Raw genomic sequence first — 13965 nt, 5'->3', positions numbered from 1 at the left:
CTGAGGACAGACTAACGGAAGCACCCAAAGCAGAACAGAAAACCTTCCAAACACGGGAAGTAAACTGTGGGCCTCTATCAGATACGATGTCCACAGGTATTCCATGGGGACGGAATACATGTTGGACTAGGAGGTCCGCTGTCTCACTGGCAGACGGTAATTTTGGTAATGCTATATAGTGGACAGATTTAGAGAATCTGTCCACAATGGTAAGTATAGTATCATTACCTTCAGACTTGGGTAGGCCGGTGACAAAATCCATGGCAATGTGGGACCAGGGACGGCTGGGAACTGGGAGGGGTAGCAGCAGCCCCGACGGGGACTGATGGGAGGCTTTGCCCCGAGCACAGGTTGAACAGGCTGCCACAAAAGCCCGAACGTCAGTTTCCATTGAAGGCCACCAAAAATGTCTCCTAAGCAGCGTCAACGTGGCGTCTCATCCCAGGGTGACCAGCAAAACGGGAGGTGTGAATCCACTGCAACACCTGAGACCGGACCGTCTCGGGAACAAAGAGTAGGTTGGGAGGTCCATCACCCCGGTCCCGGGTCCGTGGCAAGTGCAGTCTTCACAAGAGACTCGATCTCCCACTGAACAGCCGCCACGACGCATGAGGAAGGCAGGACTGCCTCAGGCTCGCTGGTCTCCGAAGGGTCAGCAAACTGGCGGGACAAAGCATCTGGTTTAACATTTCTTGACCCCGGTCTGTATGTAAGAATAAAGTTAAACCTACTAAAAAACAGGGCCCATCTGGCTTGGCGTGAGTTGAGTCTCTTAGTGGCTTGGATGTAAGCCAAGTTTTTGTGGTCAGTCCAGACCACAAACGGCAGTTCAGCTCCATCCAGCCAGTGCCGCCATTCTTCCAGTGCAAGCTTGACCGCCAGCAGTTCCCGGTTTCCAACGTCGTAATTCCGTTCTGTGGGTGACAATTTCTTGGAGAAAAAAGCACAGGGGTGAAGCTTTTGGTCAGTGGGGGAGCGCTGGGAGAGGACTGCTCCCACACCTGAGTCCGACGCGTCCACCTCCCACAACAAACTGCAGAGAGGTATTGGGGTGTATCAACACGGGGGAGGTGGAAAACAGTTCCTTCAAAACCCCTACCGCCTGCTCCGCCTCAGGGGACCACCGAAAAGGGACTTTAGGAGATGTGAGTCTTGTAAGGGGTGCCACCACTCTACTAAAACCCTTAATGAATCTACGGTAGAAGTTAGCAAAGCCCAAAAATCGTTGAAGTTGCTTACGGGTGGTGGGTGTGGGCCATTCCGTCACTGCCCGGATCTTCTCGGGGTCCGCCTTCACCTGCCCGCTCTCAATTATGAATCCAAGGAACGATGTAGACTGTTTGTGGAACTCACACTTCTCTGCTTTGACGTACAGCTTGTTCTCCAAGAGCCGTTGAAGGACTTGACGGACGTGTGACTCATGCTCCTCGGGTGACTTGGAAAAAACAAGAATATCATCCAGGTATACAAAGACAAAACGGTTCAAAAATCCCTAAGAACATCGTTCACCATGGCTTGAAAACCGCAGGGGGCATTTGAAAGCCCAAAGGGCATGACCAAATACTCAAAATGTCCCAGTGGAGTGTTGAAAGCGGTTTTCCACTCATCTCCCTTTCGGATTCGGACAAGGTGATAAGCATTCCTGAGGTCGAGCTTGGAAAACACTGTGGCGCCATGCAGAGGTTCAAAAGCTGAGTTGATGAGTGGAAGGGGATACTTGTTTTTAACAGTTATGTTGTTTAAACCCCTGAAATCGATACAGGGGCGTAACGACTTGTCCTTCTTTCCACGAAAAAGAAACCTGCACCCAAAGGAGACGACGAGGGACGGATTATGCCCGAGACCAGAGAATCACCAATGTACTGCTCCATTGCCTCTCTTTCCGGTCGGGACAGATTGTATAACCGACTAGAGGGCAAGGGAGCACCAGGAAGCAGTTCAATAGGGCAATCATAAGGCCTATGTGGTGGTAGAGACAGAGCCTTGTCCTTACTGAAAACCTCCGCTAAGTCATGGTATTCTTTGGGGACAGATGACAGATCAAGAGGAGCTGAGGGAGGAGTTGGGTTACACTTAGTGGGGGGAACCGCTGACCTCAGGCACTCGGAATGGCAGTTAGTGCTCCAACTGAGAATGGTGTGACGTGTCCAATCAATTTGTGGGTTGTGAAGAGCCAACCAGGGGAAGCCAAGGATTAGGGAGGTAGCTGAGCCAGACATAACTCTTAGCTGAATGCTTTCACAATGATTGCCAGAAATCACTAGGGAAACGGGGGTGGTTTGATGAGTTATCTCCGCGAGGAGGCGCCCATCAAGGGCTGTGACCCGAATGGGGGTAGGTAGTGGCTCCATGGGGATACGAGCTTGTGTAACGAACTGGTGGCTAATAAAGTTATCTTCTGCACCTGAGTCTATGAGAGCTGAGAGTGGCAGGGAATGACTCTGGAAACGTAAGGTTACAGGTACTTGTAATCGGGGAATGATGGGTTCAGGATCTAACTCTGGGCTCGCAAGTAGACCCACCGTTACGAGCGAGCCTTGTCTTTTGGCCGCTTAGGGCATGTAGCCAGAATGTGTGTGGCGTCTCCACAGTACAGGCACTCACCCGCCTGGAGGCGCCGTTGCCGCTCTGCTGGAGGTAGTCGAGCTCGACCCACTTGCATAGGTTCCTCCTCTGTGCTCGGGATGGAATCAGGAACAAGAAGCTGCCGACTCCGGAGAGGCGAGACTCGAGTGTTTGAAGGCTGGGGAACTCGTCCTCCTAGATGTGGCCGATCACCTCTCTCCCGACGCCTCTCCCGCAACCGATTGTCTAGCTTGATGGACAGGGAAACGAGAGAATGTAAATCATGTGGCTCATCACGAGCAGCCAGTTCATCCTTAATGGCTTCATTCAAACCGTTTAGAAATGCTCCTTGAAGTGCCACATTGTTCCACTTGGAGTCCGCTGCCAACGTCCAGAACTCAATAGAGTACTCTGCCACACTGTTAGAACCCTGCCTCAAATTAAAAAGTATCTTGGAGGAATTACCCACATGGTCAGGATGGTCAAAAACAGTCTTCAATTTAGCAGAGAAATCAGCAAAAGTCAATCCAGTCAAAGTTTGATCTGAGCACACAGCCTCAGCCCAAACCAGAGCTTTCCCTCTTAACAGCCCCAGAACATAATGTACCTTAGATGAATCAGTAGAAAACGACAGTGGTCTCTGCCGAAAAATCAAGTCACACTGAAGCAAAATCCCGGCACTTGTCCAATTCTCCATTGAACGGTTCAGGCGACGTGACAGGGGGTTCCCGACGGAACGAAGCCTGCCTAGTGTCCGAGGAAACAACTTGGGGTGCATCAAACTGGGGGTCAGAGAGAGATGGAGAACTGATAACAGACAATTTAGAGACGTGTGTAGTTAACTGAGTCACCTGGTTCAGCAGTTGATGATTATCTTCCACAAGAGTCCGAATCAACTGGTCATGCTGTCCTAGCAACGTTCCTTGAGCCTGGATAGCTTGTTGGAAGCTGTCTTTGTTTGCCCCGTGCTGTTTCTCTGTTGGGTCCATGGCCAGATCGTTCTGTTAGGCTATGGTTCAACCCAGCACTCAGAGAAACAACACGACAAAGGGAGTGGAAGAAACAAAAATATTTAATCAAAGTTAAGATTGTCTTAGTCCAAAAACAACTGAAGTAAAGGAACAGAGTGGGCTAGTCGGCTCCGGAGGAAGGAGAGGCTGAGGCAGGCAGGCAGGCAGGCAGGCAGACCGACAGGCAGGAAGGCAGGCAGGTTGGGAGATATGTCCGAAACTAAAGACAAAACAAACGACAGGTTAAGGAGAGTGGAGAGCCAGGCTGAAGACAAAGACAAAATAACTTTACTGGTGAGCCAAGTTACCGCTCTGGTAAGAACAACGATCTGGCGCCGGTGGAGAGCCATGCCCAGGAATAAGTAGTGCAGGTTGATGAGAGAATAGGATGCAGCTGCGTAGGCAGGAATCACTGGAAACAACCCGCAGCTGCACAGGAGAGGCAGATCCTGAGCACGCCCCCTGATCCACTCCAGACACACCCACATAAAGGGGACAAACACACATACAGATACAACAGAAAAAGAGGGGACAAAACAAGGAGGAAGGGAAACAGAAAAGGGAGAGACAAGCTGCCCACATAACAACGCAGAATACAATGACTACTGTGTTGAACAATAGTCAGTGATGAATGATGTATGTTATATTAAAGTACTGTTTAGTAAAAACGAATGCAGTAAGCAACAAATATCAGCATACTAGGCCCATCACACTGAGAATGCGTAATATAATGCGCAATTACATTGATTCCCTCCATTCATTCATTTTGGTACAGCGTGTCCAAACACACAAGGTTCTCGAAAGATGATTATCTTCCTCAATCGTATACAGCTAATTTTACTAGATGAAAAGCTGAAATGAGTATGACATCTTGGCATTTATAGCATACTACATTTTCAAAATGTCAAATACTATAAAAGTTCTTTTTTCCCATACCCAAAATGGCTACTAAACTCAGCAAAAAAAGAAACGTCCTCTCACTGTCAACTGCGTTTATTTTCAGCAAACTTAACATGTGTAAATATTTGTGTGAACATAACAAGATTCAACAACTGAGACATAAACTGAACAAGTTCCACAGACATGTGACTAACAGAAATGGAAGAATGTGTCCCTGAACAAAGAGGGGGTCAAAATCAAAAGTAACAGTCAGTATCTGGTGTGGCCACCAGCTGCATTAAGTATTGCAGTGCATCTCCTCCTCATGGACTGCACCAGATTTGCCAGTTCTTGCTGTGAGATGTTACCCCATTCTTCCACCAAGGCACCTGCAAGTTCCCAGACATTTCTGGGGGGAATGGTCCTAGCCCTCACCCTCCGATCCAACAGGTCACAGATGTGCTCAATGGGATTGAGATCCGGGCTCTTCGCTGGCCATGGCAGAACACTGACATTCCTGTCTTGCAGGAAATCACGCACAGAACGAGCAGTATGGCTGGTGGCATTGTCATGCTAGAGGGTCATGTCAGGATGAGCCTGCAGGAAGGGTACAACATGAGGGAGGAGGATGTCTTCCCTGTAATGCACAGCGTTGAGATTGCCTGCAATGACAATAAGCTCAGTCCGATGATGCTGTGACACACCACCCCAGACCATGACGGACACTCCACCTCCAAATCGATCCCGCTCCAGAGTACAGGCCTCGGTGTAACGCTCATTCCTTCGACGATAAACGTGAATCCGACCATCACCCCTGGTGAGACAAAACTGCGACTCGTCAGTGAAGAGCACTTTTTGCCAGTCCTGTCTGGTCCAGCGACGGTGGGTTTGTGCCCATAGGCAACGTTGTTGCCGGTGTTGTCTGGTGAGGACCTGCCTTACAACAGGCCTACAAGCCCACAGTGCAGCCTCTCTCAGCCTATTGCGGACAGTCTGAGCACTGATGGAGGGATTGTGCATTCCTGGTGTAACTCGGGCAGTTGTTGTTGCCATCCTGTACCTGTCCCGCAGGTGTGATGTTTGGATGTACCGATCCTGTGCAGGTGTTGTTACACGTGGTCTGCCACTGCGAGGATGATCAGCTGTCCGTCCTGTCTCCCTGTAGCGCTGTCTTAGGCGTCTCACAGTACGGAAATTGCAATTTATTGCCCTGGCCACATCTGCAGTCCTCATGCCTCCTTGCAGCATGCCTAAGGCACGCACACGCAGATGAGCAGGGACCCCGGGCATCTTTCTTTTGGTGTTTTTCAGAGTCAGTAGAAAGGCCTCTTTAGTGTCCTAAGTTTTCAGAACTGTGACCTTAATTGCCTACCGTCTGTAAGCTGTTAGTGTCTTAATGACCGTTCCACAGGTGCATGTTCATTAATTGTTTATGGTTCATTGAACAAGCATGGGAAACAGTGTTTAAAACCTTTACAATGAAGATCTGTGAAGTTATTTGGATTCAATGCTGTATATATGACATATGCTTTGTATCAGATTTCACCATGCAATTTTTATATGCCAGAATAAAATGGCAGGACGATTATTCTTCCTATCTGGACACGAGGGAGCCTGTGGTCCATTAAATCTGACCCTTTAAAAGTGATATTTGCTTTCAAAGTGGAAAACCAACAAGAGAGGATGAGTGCTGCATAAGTCCATCTCCTTCCATCTCTGTTTATTTTTCCAAGTGTGCACAGCCATTTGTGGACAAGGCTGCAGAAGGAGCAGCATGGGGCAGTTGAAAGGAAGCCTTCCCTTGGTAGAAATCTTCCGATTATACGCTTGTTTTGATTTTATGCCCCTAGAGCTGGTTCCTCTCGCTCTCTTTGCCAAAGGCCTGGCTACATTATGAAACATATTTCAATCATGGCACACTAATTGTTAAAATTGTGTGGCAAGGTCCTCCCTCAGAAGCTTGACAGCCTCATAAAAAGGATCCCATTTTAAATGATGAAGATGTTGTTAGACAGCATACGTTACAGAGGGAATTAAACAGATTGCTGTTAAATGACCATGGCAAAACAATCTGATTTGGAGATATTTACACCGCCTACAAAATCCCAATTTCACTCTTTACAATAACACATTTCTAAACTAGTATCTTGACTTGGATTCTTCTGTCTTACAGAAAGATATCTGGACATCCTACAGTAGCTACCATCGACGATAGCCAGCCAGCCCCTGCAGGTAGAAGCAAATGGCTCTACATCATTGTGTTTCAAAACTGCTTAAGTTCCCCAGTGCATAGCTTCATCCCTCTTTTTCTGTCTTGTCTCTTCTTGCTCTGGTGCTATAGATTATTTATATTTTATTTCAGTTAAGATTAAAGGGAAATGGCAATAGAGCCCATGGGACTTTAGGGTGTTAGGTTTGCCTTGTCAAGACCATTCCTATACTCAAATGTGTTCCTATCTTTACACTCAACCTCAAGTGGAGAGAAAAAACTGACACTGGACAATAACTTACTGCAACAACAAAGTCAGCTAAATACTGTTCTTCTGATTAAGGACATGTAAGATGGACATGTATAACATATCACCTACCTATTACATAACAAATAACTATTATATCACTTCTTATGGGTCATAAACTTTACTTATGCTACCATCATGTCATTTCAATACAGTTTTTCCCTATGCAATTATCTAAAGCTCATTAAATGATCATACATTTGGCTGTTTTCTTACATGACAGTGAGACATGAACACGTGGCACAGTATGCGACAAATCACAGTAGGTAAATATGTTTAGCTTCTAAATGTCGTCTTTGTCTCAGGCACTTAGTATTCACGTCATGATTGCCTTGGCATCACGGCTGAATCTTTCGAGCATGGCCATTGATCACCTTGCGGTAGTTCCACCTGGGCGCTCCACCATTTGTCTCCTGTCCCCTGCTGCTGATCCCCTGAGCCCAGGAGGGATCTGCTGCTCTGCTCCGCTCTACCTCTGGCTCCCCCTGGCCTGCTGGCCTGCTGCTGTGCATCATGACATCTCTGTCTGCCTCTCATCACTTACCCTTACACCCCTCACCCATGGTCATGCACCCACCACGATAGGCAGAGTGGGCGTGACGGCTAGGGGTGTTAGCATCCTGATCTTCTTTTCAAAGAGATTATTTGAATGCACAAGTAAGTGTAATGTGTTACATAGGGCAGTAACAGTGTCCAGTCTATAAATAATTAAATATCCTTATGCACAGGTTTCAAATGCAAAGCATGAGACCATCGCAAAGGTAGACAATGGGGTATGAGATTTTGGAGTGTTTTCTTAGCCTCAGCAGAAAAGGCTTCACACATGGTTGATGGTCCCCTATAGATCTAATTCATATAGGACACCAGCGCCTAGGTTCAAGACCAGACATAGTGAATGAAACTGTGCCCCATGGTCAACCAACTGGTTTACTTTACATTGGAGAACTGAAATCGATAGATGAGCCCAAGATTACTCAGCCACCTGGGCCCCATTGGTAGGGTGACCGGTGGGAAGAGGACATGTACAGTGGGGGAAAAAAGTATTTAGTCAGCCACCAATTGTGCAAGTTCTCCTACTTAAAAAGATGAGAGAGGCCTGTACTTTTCATCATAGGTACACGTCAACTATGACAGACAAATTGAGAAAAAAAAATCAAGAAAATCACATTGTAGGATTTTTAATGAATTTATTTGCAAATTATGGTGGAAAATAAGTATTTGGTCACCTACAAACAAGCAAGATTTCTGGCTCTCACAGACCTGTAACTTCTTCTTTAAGAGGCTCCTCTGTCCTCCACTCGTTACCTGTATTAATGGCACCTGTTTGAACTTGTTATCAGTATAAAAGACACCTGTCCACAACCTCAAACAGTCACACTCCAAACTCCACTATGGCCAAGACCAAAGAGCTGTCAAAGGACACCAGAAACACAATTGTAGACCTGCACCAGGCTGGGAAGACTGAATCTGCAATAGGTAAGCAGCTTGGTTTGAAGAAATCAACTGTGGGAGCAATTATTAGGAAATGGAAGACATACAAGACCACTGATAATCTCCCTCGATCTGGGGCTCAACACAAGATCTCACCCCGTGGGGTCAAAATGATCACAAGAACGGTGAGCACAAATCCCAGAACCACATGGGGGGACCTAGTAAATGACCTGCAGAGAGCTGGGACCAACCAAAGTAACAAAGCCTACCATCAGTAACACAGTACGCCGCCAGGGACTCAAATCCTGCAGTGCCAGACGTGTCCCCCCTGCTTAAGCCAGTACATGTCCAGGCCCGTCTGAAGTTTGCTAGAGTGCATTTGGATGATCCAGAAGAGGATTGGGAGAATGTCATATGGTCAGATGAAACCAAAATATAACTTTTTGGTAAAAACTCAACTCGTCGTGTTTGGAGGACAAAGAATGCTGAGTTGCATCCAAAGAACACCATACCTACTGTGAAGCATGGGGGTGGAAACATCATGCTTTGGGGCTGTTTTTCTGCAAAGGGACCAGGACGACTGATCCGTGTAAAGGAAAGAATGAATGGGGCCATGTATTGTCAGATTTTGAGTGAAAACCTCTTTCCATCAGCAAGGTCATTGAAGATGAAACGTGGCTGGGTCTTTCAGCATGACAATGATCCCAAACACACCCCCCGGGCAACGAAGGAGTGGCTTTGTAAGAAGCATTTCAAGGTCCTGGAGTGGCCTAGCCAGTCTCCAGATCTCAACCCCATAGAAAATCTTTGGAGAGAGTTGAAAGTCCGTGTTGCCCAGCGACAGCCCCAAAACATCACTGCTCTAGAGGAGATCTGCATGGAGGAATGGGCCAAAATACCAGCAACAGTGTGTGAAAACCTTGTGAAGACTTACAGAAAATGTTTGACCTGTGTCATTGCCAACAAAGGGTATATAACAAAGTATTGAGAAACTTTTGTTATTGACCAAATACTTATTTTCCACCATAATTTGCAAATAAATTCATAAAAAATCCTACAATGTGATTTTCTGGATTCTTTTTTCTCATTTTGTCTGTCATAGTTGACGTGTACCTATGATGAAAATTACAGGCCTCTCTCATCTTTTTAAGTGGGAGAACTTGCACAATTGGTGGCTGACTAAATACTTTTTTTCCCCACTGTACATTAAAAAGGAGAATTGGGGCTTCTGATCACTGATGGATTGTGGTATTGGGAGAATGGTGGAATGGCTTTTTAAAGACTACAGTAATCACAAGATACACTATATGACCAAAAGTATGTGGACAACTGCTTGTCGAACATCTCATTCCAAAATCATGGGCATTAATATGGAGTTGGTCCCCCCTTTGCTGCTATAACAGCCTCCACTCTTCTGGAAAGGCTTTAAACTGTTGGAACATTGCTGCGGGGATTTGCTTCCATTCAGCCACAAGAGCATTAGTGAGGTCGGGAACTGTTGTTGGGCGATTGGGCCTGGCTTGCAGTCGTTATTCCAATTCATCCAAAAGATGTTCGATGATGTTGAGGTCAGCGCTATGGGCAGGCCAGTCAAGTTCTTCCACACCGATCTCGACAAACCATTTCTGTATGGACCTCACTTTGTGCACGGGGGCATTGCCATGCTGAAACAGTAAAGGGCCTTCACCAAACTGTTGCCGCAAAGTTGGAAGCACAGAATTGTCTAGAATGTCATTGTATGCTGTAGCGTTAAGATTTCCCTTCACTGGAACTAAGGGGTCTAGCCCGAATCACAAATTTGAAGGAGTGTCCACATACTTTTGTATATATATATATATATATAGTGTATATCGACTAGACCAATACATTCTTGATTAAGCTATTATGATCAAAATTAATCTGATGCGTGTCTGTTGGAGATTTCAGTGGAGAACACATTGTTATCAACCATTATATTCATAATACTATGCACCTTTGACTTAAAATTAGATTTCTGAAAGCTTGAGTAATGCATCTCGGATAAAGCAACTAAACAGGATTGTTTCTAATTACCAGGTTGTGTGGAAGCGAATGGCCCCACAGTGTTGCCTCAAAATCTGTCAGACACAGATGGCGATAAAGGCGAAAAAATCAGGAGAGAGAGATGTTTAGAGAACATGATATGCTATGTGTTTGTGTGTCTCTCTCTCTGTGTGTGTGTGTGTGTGTGTGTGTGTGTGTGTGTGTGTGTGCAAGTTTGCTTGAGTGCTTGGGGGGAGGGGGATCATTATCCAACTAGCTTGTAATTGTAAAATATTTAGTATCAATCCATTTCTTTGAACATTAATCAAATCAAACCTATCCCCCCAAAAAGCAGTTTTTGGTGTTTGTCTATTACACCCTAAAGTCTTTAGAGGAGTGAGAAATTCATCATTGTCTTCTGCAACTAGGAAGGAGATCATTACATTTACGTCATAGCGACTTACAGTTAGTGAGTGCATACATTTATTTCATACTGGCCCCCCGTTGGAAACGAACCCACGACCCTGGCGTTGCAAGCGCCATGCTCTACCAACTGAGCTACAGGGGACTATCATCTGGTGCTAACCCCACTCTGAGGATAAGTGCTTCAGTTTGACAGAATCAGATCTGACTATTTCAAGTGACTTTCTGGATACACCTGACTGTCACTATTTATTTTACTCAAATTGATGATGTGCCACCGTAGCTTATGCAGAGGTATCCTCTCGCTTTAGACGCATGACAAATAGTCCCTGGTGAGTGACGAATACCTTGTTGTAGGATTGCCAGGCTTCTGTCGGATATATCTTTGACTTCCTGTTTCCTGTCTGTAACACGTTTCATCAAGCTGGCAGACAGTGGCAGTCCCTATACAAGATGCCAGGAAAGCCATATCAACCCAAAAAACTCAACTCAAGCTGACAGTTATAATTCAGTCTCATGCTAGTTGAGTTAGTTATAGGCTCTTTATGGATTGGTATACCAATGACATTTATAAGTAGTTTGACATAGAAAAAGGTAGGCCTACCTCAGCTACACATGCACAAAATACAACACAGTATGTATATTTTACATCCATCATGTCCCTTGAGTAAATATACATTCAATGATATTATTGAGTGCCATGACATGTTGATGCTCGATAGTGGGAGAGTTGTTTATTTTAACAACAAATAAAAACAATGGAACAGGAAAGCTGTGACATCTCTGGTGACAGGTCGCAAAAAGCTTTTTCCTGGTGAAGAGGTGGGGCCTTTACACTGGACACGGGGTGTCTGAAAGTCTCACCGGAGGACACCCCACCTCCCTCTGACACTCCACCTCCCCTTTCCACTCAGCTGCCTAGCAAAAAAGAAAATAAAAAAAAAACAGATGAGGAGGAGAGGAGAGATGTGACATCCAACAAGCATTGCCATTCCTGAAAGTAAGGCCTTGGTGAACTGCTGCATAACAGGCTCTTCAAAGCAAGGGAGCAGCACTGAAATGGGCAGCCTGAAAGGCTGGCTGTACTCTACACTACCTCTGATTCAGCCGCCAAATGTGCAATTGCCACAAGCTGTGAAAGTAAATTCTACTCGAATGCATCAAAATAACAGGCTCTAAGGCAACAGAAATGTGAAATCTGTGCAAGGAGGCCAAGTATTTCTTTAAACTTCTGATAAAGGTTTTACTATGGTAATCAGCAGTCATATCACCACTGGTCATAGCTACCATCTGGATCACCTCAGCTCACCACTCCAACCCAGCCTCCCATTACTCTCGTCCCCTCTTTTTTTCTTCCCTCCAGTTTCCATGCTGGTTTGTAGATGCTGCCTATCTGGAGCTGTTTACGCTGTGTCCTGAAAGCCTGTCAGGGGGAAGACTCCAGCTTCCATGGCATTAAAGCATCAAAGGAGGCCGTCTGATGTTCTGAGAACAGAGGAAGTCATCGTACACAATGGGCCAATACAATCCCAACACTCAGTCCCAAACCTATCCAATTAATCATGTATGACTCGGTTTGTATCTCCTAGCATGCTCACATAATGGGACGAGTGATATAACATTTCCCTTTTTCTCTTACCGTATTTATACTGCTGGAAAAAAGATCACACATACATTTTAAATGCACTCATAATACATATACAGTCTTATTATAAAGCGCCTGTGCCTTTGTCCTACTAAATTCCTCTGTGTTTGAGAGTGAAAGAGGGCTTTAGATCCAGATATTACATTTGAAGAGTTTCTTAAGTGCTCTTTGTGTGTGTGTGTGTGTGTGTGTGTGTGTGTGTGTGTGTGTGTGTGTGTGTGTGTGTGTGTGTGTGTGTGTGTGTGTGTATGTGTGTGAGTGTGTGTGTGTCTGCCTTGAAAGAGCAGTCTTTTTATGTAATATGACATCCTCATAAGAAGACATTATTGTGCCTCTAGGTTACAGGGTGGAAACATTGCAAAAGGTGTTGAGAGATGCTGCATCTTGCATCCTTTTATCCCTAGACATCCCTAGTAGTATGTGGTATCTAAAGATGTTCCTTCACACAAATGGGTTTGAGATATGTGAAATGTAAGCTATGAGAGCATCAAGGACAAACACATCAGCCAAGCAAATCAATAACCTAAGACCTAAAATGGCTTGAATGTATTTTGACAGACCTTCACATGTTTGAGTGATGCTTGTTCTTACTGTGGGATTGAACCAGATCAGCCATGCAGCCCACTCACATTAAGCCACTTCCTATTGTAATGATGAGTGAGGTCGGTCTTTGAATGTGAATGGGGGCCACACATGCATGTGACATCTCCTTAGCAGCTGTGTTCCCAGCAAGCGCACACTAGAGAAGTGCTCTGTGCCCTCATCGGCATCGGATGCAATTGAATAATTTAAAGCAATTAACGCTGGCAAAGGCCGAGGCCTGCAGCTTCCATCTTCCACTGAGTGTGCTGCTGTTTGTGTCACAGAAGAATCTCTGTTTCCCCAGCGCTCGCAGCTGGCCGCGAGGCGACGAATGAGTAATATCAGAGTCCACGTTACCAGGCTCAGTAAATGGATGCTGGCAAGGGGCTTGTGTTTATCAGAGCCACCATGATAACAGACATGCCTCACATGTTTCTGTTTGTTTTAGCATACTATATGGCATTCATTTTTGCTCAATTGACACATGTTTGCAAGAATACAACTGTTATTTTTGCATGTCCTAAAACAGGGTTCCCCAACTGTCGGTCCCGTTTTTTTCAGAGCAAATTGTTTATTTATTTATTTATATATATTTTAGCATTTTTATTGTTGGACATTAAAGACTGTAACAACACGAGGAAATCGACTCCAAGTGTTTTACATTTTGTAAATCTGTTCCCAAGTATTCCCACGCATAATAGAGAGACACGTGATCGTATACAAATGAAATTATGTTTTAGTGAATTTGCAGTCTGCTAATTATTTGTAATTATGTTCTGGCCCCCCGACCAGCCGCTCAAGAAAAAATTGGCTAGCGACTGAATCTAGTTGATGATCCCTGGCCTAAAACCACCTCTCTAACCATGTTACTATACAATTGTTTACCTTGGTTGTGGATTTGACAAATAGGCCT

This window comes from Coregonus clupeaformis, chromosome 15 (assembly GCF_020615455.1).
Source record: "Coregonus clupeaformis isolate EN_2021a chromosome 15, ASM2061545v1, whole genome shotgun sequence".
In the NCBI taxonomy this organism is placed as follows: domain Eukaryota; kingdom Metazoa; phylum Chordata; class Actinopteri; order Salmoniformes; family Salmonidae; genus Coregonus; species Coregonus clupeaformis.
Note: the sequence above shows the minus strand (reverse complement) of the source record.